Source organism: Halichoerus grypus, chromosome 2, assembly GCF_964656455.1.
Source record: "Halichoerus grypus chromosome 2, mHalGry1.hap1.1, whole genome shotgun sequence".
Classification (NCBI taxonomy): domain Eukaryota; kingdom Metazoa; phylum Chordata; class Mammalia; order Carnivora; family Phocidae; genus Halichoerus; species Halichoerus grypus.
The window spans coordinates 190,471,145-190,490,654 of NC_135713.1; positions in this window are offsets into that span (position 1 = coordinate 190,471,145).

Here is a 19,510-nt window from a genome sequence, read left to right on the forward strand (position 1 = left end):
TCTTCCAGGAAAGCAGCTCTGATGTAGTCTCCATGACAATGAAGAAGTTTCCTGTTGGTCCCAGAGCGGGCACTCCAGGTGGGGGCTCTCTCAGTGGTTCTGAGCTTTTGCATTTCTCTGGAAGGCCCCTGGCTCTCTGGAGAGTAAGTGTTGCCTTTCTATTCCCCATCCGGGGTCCCAGCTGAGAGCCACCCCCCTCCTCCTGATCTTCCTCTGGCTCTGGCTCAGCACGCTGGCTGAGGGAGAGAAAATGCCCCTGCCGTCACCTGGCCTCTGATTCAGCACCCAGGCTCGGAGCAGCGACATCTCTAGAGGGAACATTCGAGCCTCTTCCAGGGCTTGAGATAGTTAGGGAAAGGAAGGAATAAATGGGCCGGAGGTTTCTGTTGGAAATCACGTCATGATAAGCAACATTTCCTGAGCATGTCCAGTGCTTGACTTGCATTAACTCATGCAACTTTCACAGTGGTCCAGTGAGGGGTCTTGTCCACTTTACAAATGGGGAAATTGAGGCCTTGCAAATACACATCTATCCCAAGGGTCCACTCAACAGACTGGGGGCACCCCAAACAGACTTTTTGTCACAGAGACTCTTCATTGAGGGAACACACAACAGGCTGGCTGGAGGACTCTCCTGAGCCAGGACATGGACAGGACATGTGGACTCACCCAGATTAAGGATGTTCACAGTCCCCTCTTGGACACACGGCTTCGCTGCTGAAGCACAACATACTCCCTGGTACCCCGCCCCCCCAACACACCTTGGGGGTGGTGCCTGGGTAAATGTTTCTTCCTAGTATATTGGGGCTGGACTCTGACCTGTTTCCCAGGAGCCTAAGTTATAAAATGTCAATGTGGGTTTTAGATATGCAAATACTCATATAAAAGCAGCCTGGGGCTTGCTCAGAGGGCTGGACTGAGCACTGCAATGGGAAGGGAGAGGCCCCTGGATCGGACAGGGAGGCCCAGGAGCCATCAGAGAAGCTGGCTTTCCCAGGCAGCCTTGCGAGAGCGTAGTGGAGGGGCGCTGGGTGACCTGTCCAGCCTACCTGTGAGTGTGAGGGAGGACAGAAATGTCTCCAAAGGCCTGGCTTCCACAGTGTCTGGAAAAGCTCAGAGTCCCATTGGCATAAAGGGTGGAACTCAGGAGGTAACCCAGGAAGACAGCTCGGTAAGGCCAGATGGATGAGATAAACAGGGTCAAGTGGTGTCCTATGTCCCTTTAGTGGCTCCCAGACTAGATCTGTCACCAGGGGGAATGAACCAGAGAACAGGGTCAGGCAGTAGGGGTGGGGAATCATGGGGTCTTCCCCGTGGACTGGTGGGTCAAGACCACCAAAAACAAAGTGCCACTCATGGGCTTCCTTTTGTCCTTGACTCCCAGTCCCACTTTCACATTGCTCCCTCCAAAGCATAGGGCATCTGAAGCCAGAGTTCACTGATGTGCCACCCACTGAGGCCAGCTGCTGCGTTGGCGTGTGCATGCACATATGTTCTTTGCTGACGAGAGGGGCCATGGCTTTTATCGGGGTCATCACAGAGCAGGTCTGTGACCCCCCCCCACCTCCTCCATCTCCAGGTTAAGAACCACTGTGCTAACAGCTTTCATCATCTCTTGCCAATATATATTACCTTAAAAATGGTTGGAAAGGCACTATTTTGGAGGATGTGCCTTTTTTGGAGGGGGTGGTGTGCAACTGCTTCCATGTTCATCTCTACCTTCCACTTAGCCTGAGACCTTTCTTTTTTTTTAGATTTTTATTTATTTGACAGAGAGACAGTGAGAGAGGGAACACAAGCAGGGGGAGTGGGAGAGGGAGAAGCAGGCTTCCTGCTGAGCAGGGAGCTCAATGTGGGGCTTGGGGCTCGATGCGGGGCTCTGGGATCATGACCGGAGCCGAAGGCAGACGCTTAACGACTGAGCCACCCAGGGGCCCCCTAAAGATGAAGTCTTAGAAGGAGCCTCTGGGTGGTGCAGTCGGTTGACCATCTGGCTCTTGATTTCGGCTCAGGTCATGATCTCAGGGTTGTAAGATCGAGCCCCGCATCCAGGCATCCAGGCATCCAGCTCCTGTGCTCAGTGCTCAGCGTGGAGTCCGCTTGGGATTCTTGCTCCCTCTGCCCCTCGCCCTGCTCGTACTCTCTCTCTAAAATAAATCAATAAATAAAATCTTAAAAAAAAAAAAAAGAATCCTTGAGACTGGGCTTCTCTTTCTCTTGGGTATTGTAGGGTGGTTATACTCAAGACCTTGGGAGAACTAGAAGGTGATCGCACCAGTCTAACTCCCGCAGCATGGGAACCCATGACGGAGCAGATGGCACTGGCAGTCAGGAATCTGAGGGGGGAGGTTCCAGTTCCCGGCAGAGACCTGCTTCTGTGTCCAGCTGTGATATTCTCAGGAGGAGACGGATGGACACAGTGACCTCCGTGGCGCCAAGCCAACCCCTGGGAGCGGCTGATTTTAGGATTCCTCCTGGGGAGCCATCTTTTGGGGAGCTGTATAAGAACTTGCCAGAAATCCAGTGAAGAGCATTTAAATTTTTTTTTTTTTTTTAAGATTTTATTTTTAAGTAATCTCTACACCTAGTGTGGGGCTTGAACTCGAAACCCTGAGATCAAGAGTTGCGTGCTCTACTGACTGAACCAGCCTGGCGCCCCTATATATATTTTTTGTTTTGTTTTTTATATATATTTTTAAGTAAACTCTATGCTCTACACCCAACGTGGGGCTCAACCTCATGACCCTGTGAGCAAGAGTCACATGCTCTACCGACTGAGCCAGCCAGGTGCCCCTAGCATTTCAGTATTTTTAAACAAGGCGGAATACATGTGTCCTCCTTTCATCTGGAATATTGTCCCAAGGAGAAAGGTTGAGCCTAATGCTGGCAAGAGTCTGGAAGTTCAAAGAGAGACCAACCGTGCCCCCAGGAGAGTCATTTTTATTTTTAGAAGGTGTTGGTGACTTCAGCTTTTCATATTTGCTGCCCGCAGCCAATCGGGACTCCCCCAAAATGCAAAAACTTCCTTGTTCTGTTCTGTCTCTTCCCCTATTAATTTAGCTCTCAACCCTCTACTTAGAGACCAAGTGCCCCAGCTCAAGTTCAGGCCCTGTCTGAAAGCTGCAGGATAGAAGATGCTTTTTCCTCTTTTGATTCCCCCCCCTCTCCGCTTTTTGTCAAAGAGGGACAAACAGACAAATGTCAGCAGCCTGAAGGATTAGAATGGAATTGGTACCAATTGGGCAGAGTCCAGAATGCTCCCCTTTTTAATTAAGTGCAGACTTGAGTGATGAGGGGCCGCAGCTCCTGTGGGGCGGGGCTCTACCAAGTAAAGGCAACTTCTCTTTTTAAAGACTAAACACCCTTTATTTCACTTAGTCTCTCCTCAGTTCTCTGAGAGTGTCTATATCTGCTCTTGTCATCACGAATAATGAGCAACTGAGGGGATGCCCCGACTCGCTAAGACTGTGGCAGGGAATGCCACGGCTGGCAGAAGCCTGGGCCCTTGACTCATTCTGGACTGTTTTGGGGGGAAGACTGGTGGCCATGGGGATTCCCAGTTTTATTTCTCAGTGTTTTTGTTTTTCACAACAGAAACTCCTCTGTCACCATCCCCCCCCCAGGCCCTGACCGCTCCTGAGGCATCGTGGGGGCTCCCCTGTGACTCAGGGAGCCCCCGCTGTAGATTTAGTTCTGTTGCTTCTCATCCATCCCGCGGGTGACCCCAGCCCAGAGTTACCTGGTAATTTACAACCACATTTGTTAATTTACGGGCTGGGACGGTGGAGCCCAGAGCCCAGGAAATGACACTTCCCCTCTGGGGAAGCTCTGCTTTCTTCTCTCTCCATGGGGACCAAGTGCCTGGGTGGAGAAAGTGTGTGGCAGGGAGGAAGGACTAGGAGGGGGACGCATGCCGAGAGGACATAGTACCTAATCAGAGGGGACCAGGCATTCTGGATCCCAATTCGAGTTTCCAAAATACAGCATTTGCACACACGCTTTACACTTTATCGCTTTCCTAAGCATTTTCAGATATGTTCTCTTACATTTGCCTAGCACTCCTTGAAATTGGTGTTTTTAGTTCCATTTTATAGTTGAGCGCCCTAAAGTTCAGGGAGCAATTTGCCTTATGTCACCGGGGGGTGGGGACCAAACTCCTAGCTCCTGAGTCCCACCCAAGCTCCACCCAGTTCCAGGGTTAGCTATGGCTTCTGAGGGGAGAGAGGAGACAAAAGCAAGTTGTTTTTAGCAGCTCATTCCTAGTCCTCCATACCCTGACCCCACCTGACCCTCCCTTCCCTGACATTTCCTTTTTATGTTCTTCCCCCCGCCCCACAAGTCCCACTTTCCTGATAAGAAATACCTGTTAGGGTCTTGTTAATTGTGGATCTTCTTAGGGGGTGGTTCGGCATTTTCTTAAATTGTGCATCAGACATGAATGTCTCCCACGAAGGGAAAACTGATGGGGGTGGGGTAGCATTTTGCTTCCTAGAAATTAGAATGTAAAGTATATTTAATTAAAATGATAAATCTGATTTTCAGTTTTGCTTTTACTACTGCTTAAAACTAATCTATTTTATGCACGTTTGCAGAAGGTTGCAGCCATCAAATCAGAGAATATTAGAGCTATGAGGCACCTGGAGATCTTTCTGGGCCAAACCCTTCATTTTATAGACAAAGAAACGAAGTCTCAGATTGGTGAAGGGTCCCCTGAAGTTCCAGTGATGTGTGCGGGGCTGGTTCTCTGTGCCTCCACCTTCTTCCCCTATTTTGACTTCCCGGTGTATCTCAAGGGCTGGAATCACGGGCTGGGCTCCTCTCTCTTTAAATGTCTTCCCCTTCCCCCCACCCAACCTCAATGCAAACTCATGCTGGGAGGGGCTTGGCCTCCGGAGCCCCTTTCTCTGCCTCCCTAGTTGGTACCAGACCTCTTCTCTGCCCAGTTTCCTCCCTCGCGCTGTCCTGACTTCCCAGGCTGGATCCTTATTCTGCATGAATCCCATTTGGTGAGACTTTAAATTGTATTTGGTTCTCTGTATTTGTCTCTCTGCATTGTTATGACGCAGTAACCAGACCTTTGATTTTTGGTCCCAGGTAGGTCGGCAGAATTGAAAACAGAAGTTACCGAATTCACATTTTATGTTGTTTTTGCTTAAACCAAGGTTGTAAACGTTGTAAAGCACTTATTTATTTATTTGAGTAGGTAAGACATCCACATGGTACAAAATTCCAAAGTCATATAATATTCTCTGGTGAGATTTTATAATCTCTCCCCTGGCAACCCATTTGGCCTTCCTAGAGGCAGCCAAGATGTTCAGTTTCTTGTGTGCTCTTGGTGACGTAGATCCTGCATATCTATATACAGCAAATCCAGACCTCACACTCAGACAGTAATCTGTCCTTTGTTTACACACATGGTGTGGAACTGTGAGCACCGAGGCCTGAATCTATCATGAGCCAAAGAAACTTCATCCCGACAGAGCCTGGCACAACCAGAGAACAAGTAGTTCAAGAAGCAATTCATGCAGCTGGAGTTTGTTCTATGTATTGTTAAGATGGTTGTGCCTATTGTCCCACCTGCCATGCAATTAAAATACAAACAATAGAAACCATAGAATAACTTAGAGGAGGTCCAGAAAGGTTTGATTTTTATCCTGACTACCAATACCAAAGTCTGTATGTATGTATGTATTTTTAAGATTTTTATTTATTTATTTGCCAGAGAGAGAGGGAGAAGCAGGCTCCCCACTGAGCCTGGAGCCCAATGCGGGACTCCATCTCAGGACCTTGGGATCCGGACCCCAGCTGAAACCAAAAGTTGGCCGCCCAACCGACTGAGCCATCCAGGTGCCCCTATACCTAAGTATTTAAAAGAAAAAAAATTTGGTGCTTCTGCTTTGCTAGAGTCCTAGGCTCTGGGGTTAGTGGCATGGGTTTTGAGATGGACAGGCCTGGATCCAAATCCTGGTTGTGCCTCTGATTAGCTTTGTGATCTGGGTCAGTCAAGCAATCTCTTTGAACATCAGTTTCTTCATCTGTACCGTAGGGATAATAAGATCTCCCTTGGCTCTTTTTTTTTTTTTTTAAGATTTTATTTATTTATTTGACAGACAGAGACAGCGAGAGAGCGAACACAAGCAGGGGGAGTGGGAGAGGGAGAAGCAGGCTTCCCACAGAGCAGGGAGCCTGATGCGGGGCTCGATCCCAGGACCCCGGGATCATGACCTGAGCCGAAGGCAGACACTTAACAACTGAGCCACCCAGGTACCCGTCCCTTGGCTCTTGATTTCAGTGACCTCATAGGAGTGAGAGGACTAGAGATAATGTGTAGTCAATGCCAAATTAACAGGAACAAGCCATTTTCTGGTCTCTCTCTGTATGTCTGGGCAACATATAGGCATGTGCGAGGTCCCCGTGGCTGTCCCCTTTTCCTGGTACACCCTCACTTCGCTGCCTCCTTCACTTCAGGCTCCCAGTGTACGGGCTGATGTTTGGACAGGCAGCATGGCCTGTGGGCAGTGGTGGGCTAGCTTCAGGGTCAAGGGCACCCACGGTGGGAGGGGCTGGGTCCCAGTCACCTGAGAACTCTTCTCAGAGAGATCAGTCAGCCCTGGTGGCCAGGGTGAGAAGGAGAAAGCAAGAGGTGTAGGGGTGGGGGGAGAGGGCTCTTTTCAGCCCATCCTGACTATTCCTCCCACTTCTCCGCATGCTGCTTGGGCATGCATCAGGAGCTGTTCAGCCGTGGTTCTGGTTTGCCGGCTTTGAGGGAGTGACCTGTCCCATTCCCTGGGTGTTGGTGGCCAGGTTCATTTGGATTCTAGGGGAGTTGGCTTTGAGGCCCCCAGAGCCCAGTCTGCTGTGGCTATTGGGATGTCTAAGGGACTTCACCTTTTTTGGCAGAGAAGTGGGGGGTCCAGTTATGAGGCAGGAGGTGGCTGTCAGAGACAGGAGGATTGTGGGTCCCCGTGTGTGTGTGTGTGTGTGTGTATACGCACACACAGATAATAGTCGCAGCTTCCCTTCTCATTTTCAAGAAGTCAGAAGGCTGCAGTAATTCTTCCAGAATGAGGAGTCTCCTCTGAGACTCTTACGTTGTGCCCAAGACAGCTGGTGCGTTCCCTGGGAAGTGCCTTTCTGGGGCCTGGGGAGCTGGAGGAAATAGAGGGAACAACACAACCTAGTTGGTTCAATTTCCATCAAATCTTTGTCATCCTTGGGGCACCTGGGTGGCTCAGTTGGTTGAGTGTCTGACTCTTGATTTCAGCTCAGGTCATGATCTTGGGGTCCCTGTTCAGCAGGGAGTCTGAGGATTCTCTCTAACTCTCCCCCCCCACTTGTGTGGGTGTGCTCTCTCTCTTTCTCTCTCTCTAAAATAAATAAATAAATCTTAGAAAAAAAATCTGGGGCACCTGGGTGGCACAGTTAGTTAAGCATCAAACTCTTGATTTTAGCTCAGCTCATGATCTCAGGGTTGTGAGATCAAGCCTCTTGTCCAGCTCCACTGAAGTCTGCTTGGGATTCCCTCTCCCTCTCCCTCTGCCCCTCTCCACCTCTCTCTCTCTCGCTCTCTCTCAAATAAATAAAATCTTAAAAAAAACCTTTGTCATCCTCTTTCCCAACCCCAACCTCAATTCAATCTCGACAAACATTTACTAAAATATACTTTGTGCAAAAAACATGTTCTTGGGAGCCAGAGGCTCAGAAATGAGTTAGGTCCCTACCCCTGCCCTGAGGAGCCCACCATCCGGTGACGGCATTATGGGTATGAGGCCAGGGAAATAGCTAACAGGTCACAATGTTTTTGTGCAAAAGCCAGAGAGCACCCTTTGTGTGGAGGAAGGTAGACTAGGGGTGACCAATTCTTTCCTAGAGTTCCTGTTCCCACAAGTTCATCTCCAATGTCATTTCCTCCATGAAGTCTTTCTTGGTACATTTCTTCCCCCGGGAAGCTGGTTACTCTCCTCCAGCTTCGCCAAGCACATCGCCAGAAATTTATTCACTGGACAAGGTAAGGTCTCTCTCATGACGCTGACCTGCCTCCACCTTGTATTAGACTCCTCCTTGGACTTGTCTTGGACACCCCCTTTGGGTTCAAAGCTCCTTGAGGGCAGTCTGGGGGCCCCACTCCTTTTCTGTACCCCCTTGTGGTGCCCAGTCTGGCCCCTGGAAGAGTGAGGGCTTTGCAAACGGCCTGCTGAAGCTGAATTGAAGATGAGTTTGTGGAACTGAATTTGTGGCCAGGGAATGCTCGCAGGGCAGATGCGGAAGGACTGAAGTCTCCGAAGCAAGGCTTAGGAAACTGTGGCCGGTGGGCCAAGTCCGGCCCAGTGCTTATTTTTGTATGGCCTGTAAGCTACAAAGGGTTCTTACCTTTTTCAATGATTGGAGAAAATCAAAAGAAAAACAACATTAAAGACATATGAAAAATATAAGAAATTCAACTTTTAGTGTCTATAATTAGTTTTACTGGGACGCAGTCATGCTTACTGGTTTCCATATTGCCCAGTTGCTTTTGTGTTACAACAGAGGGGTTGTTCAGCTGCAGGAAAGATGGTATGTAAGACTCTCAAAGTCTACATTATTTACTCTGTCCCTTGACAGAAAAAGTTCACCGAGCCTTCCTCTAAAGTGTAGAGGACCTAATTCAGAGAGTAGGAGTTGGGCATTGAAGGTTGGGCAGTCCAAGGGAGGGGCCCAAGTATCTCTGGGCAAGTCAGGGGCAAAGGCAGCCCATTAGCCATCTTCCCAGCAGGAACCTTCCCAGGGGGCCGAGAAGAACCTTTGCAGGTGTATCCTCCCCAGGTCAGGAGAGCTGAGCTGAGCGGGAGTGGGGTGGGGTGGGGTGGAAATTTAGGTGACAAACGGGTGGGGGCTTTGGCTCCAGTTCCAAGCTTCTTCCCAGAGCCCTCCAGAGTATGGAGGAATGGGGAACCCACGTGAGGGGAAGAAAGGGCTCCAAATAACACCATACTCTTACTTTCCTGAAGCCTGACTTACGGATGAGATGGAGAAGCACATTTTAGAATCCTCAGGGAAGAGCCCGGCCCGTCACCACAAGCCCCATCCTGAGGCCACAGGATGAGAAGTGACAGCTTCTCCCAGAGCAGAGCTCAGCCCCCATGTCACTGGAGTCCGCCCCGGCCTGCCCTCCGCCGCCTACAAAGAAGGGGTTCGAGCTGGGTGCTTGGTGCTCCCCACCTCATTCCTGTACTTCTCAGTCAAATAGCAATAGCTCACATTTATTGAGAGCTTACTAGGTGCCAGATATTATTCTAAGCCTGTTGAGAATAATGTAATCCTCTCGAAAACTCTGTCGGGGGAGAGGAGAGCCTATCATTATCCCCTTATTATAGCAGGGAACACACAGGCTCAGAGAGGAGAGGGAATTTGCCCAAGGTCACCCAGCTGGGAAGGGGCAAAGCCAGCCTATTAACCCAGCCTTGTCTGATTTCAGAAGCCAATAAATATTAGCGAAGGAAGGAAGGAAGCAGTGAGTGGGTTCTGGGGAGTGGGGCTTGTCCATGGAGATAGAAAACAGGCCTCTACCTGCCAGGGGCTTCCTGTCTAGTCAGGGAGGTGGGTGGGGAGGGGCAGCGTGATGTTATAATAATAACATTTTTCATAACTCAAGTTTGAGGGACCAAAGGCAACCCAGCCGAGTGGAAGTCAACATGAAGTGGGGGGGAGCCGCTCTCAGAGGGGGCATCCCCAATTCTAGCCCGAAGAGGTTTGGAGCCCCCTGCTCTGCTCACCAGTGGCTTCTCTTGGAGGTCCTTCCACGCTGGGCCCCTCACACCCGTACTTCGGGGTGTCAGGCCCTCATTTGGTCTCTGCTGCTCTAGCCGAGGATGGAGTAAATTTATTTCTTCATTTTTTAAAAGATTTTATTTATTCATTTGAGACAGAGAGATACAGAGAAAGAGAGAGCATGAGCAGGGGAGAGGCAGAGGGAGAGGGAGAAGCAGGCTCCCCGCCGAACAAGGAGCCAGACATGGGGCTCGATCCCAGGACCCTGGGATCATGACCTGAGCTGAAAGCGGACGCTTAACTGACTGAGCCACCCAGGCGCCCCGGTGGAGTAACTTTAGAGCCACATGGATCTGTGTGTCTGTCCTCCCCGGGGAGAAGGAGGGAGCCTTGAGACTTTGGGTCCCCCCTGTTCCTTCTCTAGGAGTTGCAGAGTGTGCTTTCTCTGCTCAGACAGCGCTGGGGAATCAAGCTGTGCCTTTTGTCTTAATCCAATTCTGGCAAACGCACGTGACAGGGAAGCATGGCAGTCTGGAGCCACACTATGGTGCTTGGCCACATAGGTGCCCCCGGTAGGAGGGTGTCTGTCCATGCCCTCCAAGTCCCCTACCTTCCCACGGCCGGGGTAATGGTGATGACTCTGTATCCCACCCCTCTTCTCTGGTCCCCTCCGGATCTCAAACTCTGGAGACCCCAAGACATTTAGCTCTGACCCCACCCTACCCAGTCTCCCAGGGCAGGCAGCTGTCACAGGGAAGGAGCTGCCATCAGAATAATCTCTGTGTGGCTTTATGTGGCTGAAGCTCACCCATCTCTACAGTATCACTGCAACCTGGGCTTTCAGAGAGGGTAAGTGACTTGCCCAAGGTCACACAGCCAGGAATGATAGTTGGAGCCCGAAGCTCTCTGATTCTGTCTAGTGCTCTTTCCCTTGTGTGAATGGACTCAACAGACTGAGAACGGGAGATACACAGCCTGTCCCAGACACCCCCATCCTGAGGAGCAGGGCGAGGAAGCAGAGTCCCTATTGAGGACTCAGTTGGTTTCAGATAATAGAGATCATAACCAGAGCCAGAGAAAGGAAAGTGAACAGGAGAGGGATGGCTGGTGGAAAAGCTCTGGATTCTCCAAATTTGGAGGCAGGGCATCCTGGACAATGGTTCACGCCTGTGACTCCTAGTTCAGGATGCCTTCTGCTGCCTGCTTTATGGAGTGGAGGGGGAGTGGGGACATGGTGTTCATTTGTGTGGAACCCTGGAGGCCCTGCCCTCCAGAGGAAATACCAGGCTGATGGAAACAGCGACAAGATGCTACATTTGGGGTCCCAAACTTGGACGCCCAGCAGCATTTCTGGGGTTGGAAGGGGGGGTAATTAATTAGCTATTTTACCCATTTTATTTATTTATGAAGCAGCTACTAAATGAGAGCTGGTGTGCCAGGGGATGGGAATGCATAGACCCCGACAGCCAAAAATACAGCGAATCTTTCTTTCAGGGCTCGCCTGTGCCAGGCTAAACATTTTATGGGTGCTACTCCCTTGTTCCACACCAGACATGGGGGGCTCAGAGAAGTGAGTTTCCTGAAGTCACAAAGCTAGTAAGTAGCTGGGGAGACAGCTGAGTAAGCTCGTGTCAACACTGCAGCTGACCAGGTTTTCTTCCCGGAGAGGTGTGCTCCAAGTGTCCTGGCAGGTTTCGGGAAGTGGAGAGGCAGCATTTGAACCGGGCCTTGTGAAATTTCATCCGTAGGGGAGGGGAAATGGTTCCAGGTCAAAGAAACAGGATTTACAAAGTTGCAGCAGCCCAAAAGGAAATTTGGGTCCCAGGGTCATGGAGTGGGGGCATTCACGATAGGGCTGGGGAGTGCGAACGTTCTGGAGACCTTGTTAAGGACCTCGTATCCTACAGACAATGTGGAGTCACGGGGCAGTGGGGGTGTGGAGGTGTGGGGGGTGTTAAGGTGATTCTGAGGATCAGAGGGAGGGAGGGAGAGCAGGGCCTCGGAACCTTGAAGAGTAGCTCATCCCTAATCCTGTCCTCTGAGGCCTCTACCTCCCCCATCTTGCTCCATTAGCGGTGATGTCATCATTCAGCTCAGACGGTGGAGGCATGACCACGTGGCAGAGGAAAGCGCAGACTTTGGAGGCTGATTCTTCTTGCTCTGCCACCAGCGAGCTATGAGGACCTGAGCAGATGAATGTCTCTTTGCCTCAGTTTCCTCATCTGTCAAAGAGTGGTTAATAATAGTACTGACTTCAGAGTGTTGGGTGTGAAGACAAAATGCGATGACCTGGGGGAACACAGTGTCAGGCTGTTAGGAAGGGTTCAATAAATGCTAGTTCTTTTTAGCAGATGTCACCTCCCCACCCTGCCCTGGTCCAGTCAGCTCCTCTCCTCAGGGTCCTGACTGTCAGGAATGTGTCGGGTCTGATCTAAATCCCTCCTGTTGGAGATGGATTCCAGCTTCCCTGACAGCCCTTCAGAACCCGGAACATTCTGTGTTCAGCGCTCCCTTACCTCATCCCGCCCCTCTAATCTCAGCTCTTTCCCTCTCCCCTCCCCTGTGATTATCACAAACCCCCTGGAGCTAGCTAGCAGGCAAGCTTGGCTGGGCCCCATGCCCCTTTGAAGTCCCAAGCCAGGTTCCCAGTCCCACACACTGACTTCTGAGAAAGCTGCTTCCCATCAAATCCTGCCGCCAAAAAGACTCCCCTCTTAGGTATTCCTGCCAACTCCGTTTTATAATCTCAGTGCTGGGGAGGGAGGAGAGTACAGGCACTTTGTGCGCAGGAAGGAAGCAATTAAATTATTAGCACTTTGAGAAATTAAACGACATAACTTATGGCGGAATAAGTTTAGCAAAAAAAAAAAAAAAACCCTTGTAATGCGAGAAAACAATTAAAAAGAATTATATAAGGTTGGGCTCTCTCCTTTATTGCAATAGAGTTAGCAGTTCATTGATTCTCGTCTTGTTATAATGCAGGAGGATGGCGCGGGCTGCCACGGAGACAGCGACATTCAGGAAGCAAGGCGCTTAACTGGGTCCTGCAAGAGGACACAGAGGGGCTGAAAGGTTTTCTAGGAGGGAAGGGGGAGGGGAGGATGGGGTCAGGGGAAGACCAGCAGAGCAAGCTCTACCTTCTCCCACCTCCTGCTTTGGTAGAACCTGTCCGTTTCAGTCTGCCCAGGCCCTGTGCCTCAGTAATTCCGCTCCTAGCTATTCATCCCAGTGAAATGTACACACAGCTCCGTAAGGGGAGATGGATGAGCATGGCCGTTGAGGCATCCCATGTGTCCCTTGCTGGCAGAGTGGAAAGGTAAAATGGGGTGGATGTGCCATGGAGCAGCAGTGAGAAGGAACAGACTGGATGTACACAGAGCAACGCGGCTAGATCTGAAAAACTTAGTGCTACACAGCAGTTAAAAAGAGCAATCTACTGCTACCCATACCACATGTAGGAATCTCCCAGACAAGCTGAGCACAAGAAGCAGGACATGAAAGAGGACCCACTGCAGGATTCCATGTAGATGAAGTTCAAGAAGGGAGGCCTGGGTGGCTCAGTCTGTTAAGGGTCTGCCTTTGGCTCAGGTCAGGATCTCAGGGTCCTGGGATCAAGCCCCGCATCGGGCTCCTTGCTCAGCGGGGAGCCTGCTTCTCCCTCTGCCTGCAGCTCTCCCTGCTTGTTCTCTCTCTCTCTCTCTCTGATAAATAAATAAATAAATAAATAAATAAATAAATAAAATCTTTTATTAAAAAAAAGATAAAGTTCAAGAACAAGCTAACTAATGAGTGGGAACAGAAGTTGGAAGAGTGGTTATCTCTGGCAGCAGATGGGGGAAGGGAATAGTTTATGGACTGGGAAGGGGTCCAAGGGAACGTTTTAGGGTGCTGGAAATATGTCTTATTTTGATGTAGATGGTGATGACACAGGTATGTCCATAGATAAAAAATTGAGTTTTATACTTAAGACCAGTGCACATGACACATTTTACTGTATGCGTGTTATACCTCAGTAGGAGAGTAGAGAGAAAAAATGTTGCCAAGGGAAAAAGAGGACACAAGAAAAAAATGACACAATACCATTTAAGTAAATAAAAAAACCACATGCATATAAAATAACACCACCCATTCTGTAAGGTCTCAGCAAACAGAACGATAGACACTATCATATGGACTTGGGCTATGGGGATTAAAGAGAATGAATGAATGAATGAATGGGGCCAAGAGCATGGCCCTGCAAAGACTAATTATGATAACGGGCCATGAACAGAGTATGGTTAACTCAAATCAGAAGGCCTTTGGGCTGGATGTGGTATGTGTAGCATGTTGGGGCATTTTCATCTGAGAGGTGTGTGTGGAAGCAGTCACTGATGACCGCCAGGAGGTTAGGGAGGCACCTATCCCATGTTTCTATCCTTCTCGGCTGTTTGCCAAGCAATGCCATCATGCCCACTGCCTTAGAGGCCCTCACATATGGCAGGCAGCTCCCCAGAGTGGGTGGATTGGAGCCAGGTGCCCACACTTAGCTCAGACCTCCTACTCCCAGCTGGGGGCCCCACCCCCACCCCCTGGTAGTTGCCTTAACCTCTCTGGATCTCAGCTTCCTTTTCTATTATGTGGGGACGATCAAAAAGAGTGCCCAAGGTGAGGGTGGTTTGGAGTAGGGGTCAGCAAACTTTGAGTGTAGAGAGCCAGATAGTAAATATTTTCAGCTCTGTGGGCCATAATGTCTTTGTTACAGCTGCTCCGGAAACAATCATAGACATAAATGAATGTGCAAAGCTGTGTTCCGATAAAACTTTATTTCTGGACACTGAAATTTGAATATCATAGTTTTCATGTGTCACAAAATATCCTTTTGATTTTTTTTCAAACCATTTAAAAATGTGAGAATGGTTCTTAGCTTGCAGGCTGTTTACCAATAGGTGAGGGACCAGATATGGCCCACAGGCCACACTTCGCTGGCCCCTGGTCTAGAAGATTAAGTAGATTGGAGCAGTGCTTGGCACGCAGCAAGAGCTCACGAAAGTGTAATATTATTATTCTCACCCCCTACTGTACAGGTGAGAAGGCAGAGGTGCAGAGAGACAAAAAGACTTACCCAGGGTCACCAGAGTTAGGGGCAGAGCTGGGACTCTGACCCAGATCTCCTGAGTCTGCATTCGGTGTGGTGGTTTCAACCCACTTTGAAAAATGTTGAAGGAGGGATAGGTCCGGTTGTACCTCATGTCCTTTGTTCTAGGGCCCATGCCTTACAGCAAGTCTGACTTTACTCTCGGCAGCTAGTTTCGCCTGATGGATCAGAGAACCCCTTGCATCAGTGGATTGTATTTTTACTCTTCAAAGCCTTTCCTTATTCTTTGTCTAAATGGTTTGACAAATGCTACTCTGTATACGTGTTTCCTAGTCTTCTTTTGTCCTATGGTGTCAGTGTTATGAATTTCTTTTTTTTTTAATTTTTAAATTTTAATTTAAACTTGATTTATTTATTTAAAGTAGGCTCTACGCTCAACATGGGGCTTGAACTCACGACCCTGAGATTAAGAGTCAGACAGTCTACCAACTGAACCAGCCAGGGGCCCCCTGAATCTCTCGAAGTGGATGTCATTATGGGGTGTCAAAGTGAACTGATGCATTTATATAAAGTTCAAAACCAGGGAAAAAAAGTACAAAACCAGGCAAAGCTAATCTAAGCTGTTAGGAGCCAGGAGAGTGGTTACCCCAGGAAGGAGGCATGTGGGGGCCTCTGGGATCAGGAAATGTTCTGCCACTTTTTTTTTTAAGATTTTATTTGGGGCGCCTGGGTGGCTCAGTCTTTAAGCATCTGCCTTCTGCTCAGGTCATGATCTCCAGGGTCCTGGGATCGAGCCCCGCATCAGGCTCCCTGCTCTGTGGGAAGCCTGCTTCTCCCTCTCCCACTCCCCCTGCTTGTGTTCCCTCTCTCGCTGTGTCTCTCTCTCTGTCAAATAAATAAATAAAATCTTTAAAAAAATAAAAAAAAAGAAAAGAAAAAATCTTTAAGATTTTATTTATTTGAGAGAGAGAGAGATCTCGAGAGAACATGGGCAGGGGGGAGGAGCAGAAGGAGAGGGAGAAGCAAACTCCCCGTGAACAGGGAGCCCGACACATGGCCCAACATACGGCTCAGTCCCAGGGCCCTGGGATCATGACCTGAGCCAAAGGTAGACGCTTAACTGACTGAGCCACCCAGGTGCCCCTGTTCTGCCTCTTGATCCAAGAATGGTCTTTGGGAAAAGGTATTGAACCTACACTTATGATCTGGGCACGTTTCTGTGTAACTGTTCTACTCCAATACACTGTACGTAAAATAGCTCCAAAGCCATCTTGGGACAAACAGCGAGCTTTTGGTGAGTCTAGCTGTGGGAACAGGGAGGCAATGCTGACATCACCCAAGCCCTATCGCTCTGCTGGACAGCAAAGGACACGACTGGGGAGACTGGAAGTTCACTATATGTGTGAGCGTGTGAGTGGGTGTGATTGTGCTTGTGAGCGTATGTATGAGGATCTGTGTGGTGTGAGGTGTGTGTGTATGTGCAAGGGGTTGCGTTTGTGAGTGCATGAGTGCGAGGTGTGTGTGAGTGTGAGCACATGTATGGTGTGAGATGTGGGTGTGTACAATGTCCGTGTTTGTGTATGAGCAAGTGTGTATGTGTCGTATGTGTGAGTGTGTGTGCGTGTGCGTGTGTGTACCTGTGCACGGGTGTGATTGTGGGTATGTGTGGATGATAGATGTGTGAGAGGTGTGTGTGTGTGCAAGTGAGTATGATTTCGAGTGTCAGTGTGTAAGATGTCTGTGTGTGAGTGAGTGTGTGAGCACCGCCTTGAAACAGGGCCCGAAAGTCTGTCTTTCTCTTTGGAGTGCGGATGTGGGACTTAGCAGGGGCCCGTGTGCGCACACGCATGTAGCACGTGCCGAAAGCAGAGGTGCCGGGACGCATCTCTCCCGCGCCTGGCAGACACCCACTCCTCCCGCTCTGGGCACAGCCTTTATGTGTGTTTGTAACGTGTGTCCCCTGACTGCTGCAGATTTATGCAGACGAAAATGGGTTCTGGTAACCAGCCGACGCTTTTAGCCGTTGCTCATTTGGGTGGATCTCAGGCTCTCTATTTGTTTCTGCAGGGTTTGCTGGAATTCTTTCTGAGATGTGCCAAGCTTCCTGCCTAGGAGCCGAAATTTATTTAATTTACTAAATTCAGATGATTTAATTCTCATGCACAGAGAGCAAAACCCAGATTCTGCATTACAGGGGTCTGAAGGAGAGAGAGACGGAGAGAGGGGGGTGAAGAAGGTTGAACACGGTAATTCTAGCTGAAGCTGGAGGAGAACTTCTCTCCATTGGAAGGAGTTTCATACATGGACAAAAGGAAAAGGGCCTGTCTTCGGGGTCTTTCTGTGAAAAAGAGCTCATTTTGTTGGCCAGATTTGAGGAAGAATATTCCTGTCCTTCCATCCGATGTCCCCGTCTGGGTCCCCCTGCACCAGTGCCCCCCCCCCTCCCCCCCCCCCCCCCCCCCCCCCCCCCCGTCTCAGCCTTTAGTAGCAGTCCCCGCCCAACGCCATCCACCCCTGCCTACCTCTCTCCCTCCTTTGAGCTTGACTGTTCTAGTTCCAAGAGCACACCATGCCCCTGCATGTTTCTCTCTACCGCCTGGAACATCCTCCTCCCCCTCGGCCCACTCAGAGAACGCTGATTTGTCCTGAGCTCCGCTCCGACGTCGTGTTTGACCAGACGCTTTCCTGTCTCCTCTCCCTTGCAAATATCTTGACTGTGGGACTCCCCACACGCAGCTGTAATTCTTTGCACATGTGTTTTTCTCCCACATTCCACCATGGGTTTCTCCTGGGTAGAGACCATGCCTGTTCATCTCTGAATCACTGGATCCCAGTGCAATGCTTGCCACAGAGAAAATGCTGGACGAATAGAAGCTTCCTGAATGATTGAATGAGTACACAAGTAGGGGAAGGGACAGGAGTAACTCCAGAGGGCTCAGATGCAGACAAACTGTCCTTCACCAACCTGCCCCTCATGTGCGCAGGCCATCACACAAATATTTAACCCACGCCAATACATGCTCTCCCCACCTAACTCGTGGCTGTGGAACTGGGTCTTATCGATTGATTCTTGTTCTGCACATCTTGGCCTTTTGCTTTCAGAAAGGCTTTGGGTAGCAGTGGCTGTCCTTCCAGACAAGGTCTATCTGATTCTAGAACAGGACAAGCTAAGAGTGAAAGACAGCATTGGAGGGGCATTTTAATTGGGACTGAGACCAAGTCAGGGGACTTGGTGCTTTGGGGTCCTGGCCGGAGATGGGCTGCTCCAAATATGGTCACGGGCTGGGGTGGGAAGGCCTACGGAGGGAAAAAGTTTAGGCCAGTGACCCAGAAAGGAGAAGGATCAAAGGCTGCCTGGACAGATGCCATCTCGACATGAATGAGCGTTCCCACAGCCGAGTGGCTATTCCTCTGCATTCAAGTACTTGCTTACCATATAAGCTCTCACGAGAACACATCCTAGGACCTGGCATGGAAAATGAATGAATGAAAGAATGAATGAATGAAAGAATGAATGAATGAAAGTCTTCATTGTATGAATTTGGCATGATCTTATATCCCTGGGACTCATTTTTCTTTACCCGTAAGTTGAGGGGGTTGAACCGGATGCCTACTGGAGCCTTTCCAGTCCTGCTTCTTTCTGCCTCACCCCTTACTTTGTCTATTAGTGACACATGCACTGCACATACATAAATAATCTTATACTTACATTAAATATTAACTTTGCCTTGTACCTCTTGGTATCCCCTGGGGCTCTTAGCACAGGAGGATGGAGACTCTGGAGTCAGACAACTGAAGCCTTAGTTCTGAGTTTGCCACTAGTGAACTGTGTGATTTAGGGCAGGTTTCTTTGGCCTCTGGGGCTTTATCCCTGAAGTAGGGATAATAATCATCCTACTTATGGCTCAGATTTGTGAGCAGGAAGTGAGATAATCAATCCAAAAAAGTTTTGCAACCTGTAAATGTTACAAAGGCTTTATTTATGATGATCCTGCATCGTAGGTGTTCAGTAAATGCTCAGTAAGTAAATGGGCAACTTTCTGGGTTTGCTTCTATCTTTATTCAAGCCCTTGCTAACTAATTCTTGTGTGTGTGTGAATGGTCTTTACCCTCATGCCACAGAGAGCTTGAGACTGTGTGGCCAGAAATACCCCGTCACTGCACAGCCCAGCACCCAAGTGCCCCAACTCTGTCCCTCCCATCAGTCAACAGAACGAGTGGGGGCTGGGAGGGGAAACAAAGGAGCTGTTAGCAGGTAGGAGCAAGTGGGCTCATCTCTGCGCAAGTCACCACCAATAAAACCTAATCAATGCAACCCCTTTTAAGTTGGTTGGATCAGTGACCCAGAAGATAGCTCCCCTGCAGAAAAGGAAGTGATAGTCAATAAAGTGAGCCGTCAATGGGAAAAATCTATTAAAGTGAGTGAGATATCAGGAGACCTCTGGTGTTAACGGAGACCCTTTGGAACGGAGCCATGGAGGAGAGTGGGTTTTTAACCCTCTGGAGGCTGGAGTTGCCTCTGCCCCAAGTCGGGCAGCAGTAGAGCCTGGGGCTTCCGCAGCTTGGGCTGGTCCTGGGTCTCCCCAAACAGTGTCCAGGAACCCATGCTGTGCTGAGTTCTTTGTGCTGCTGGCCCTTTGGGGGCCTGTGTTCCCCGCTAGATGGTCAGCGGGAGGGGCTGGTCCAAGG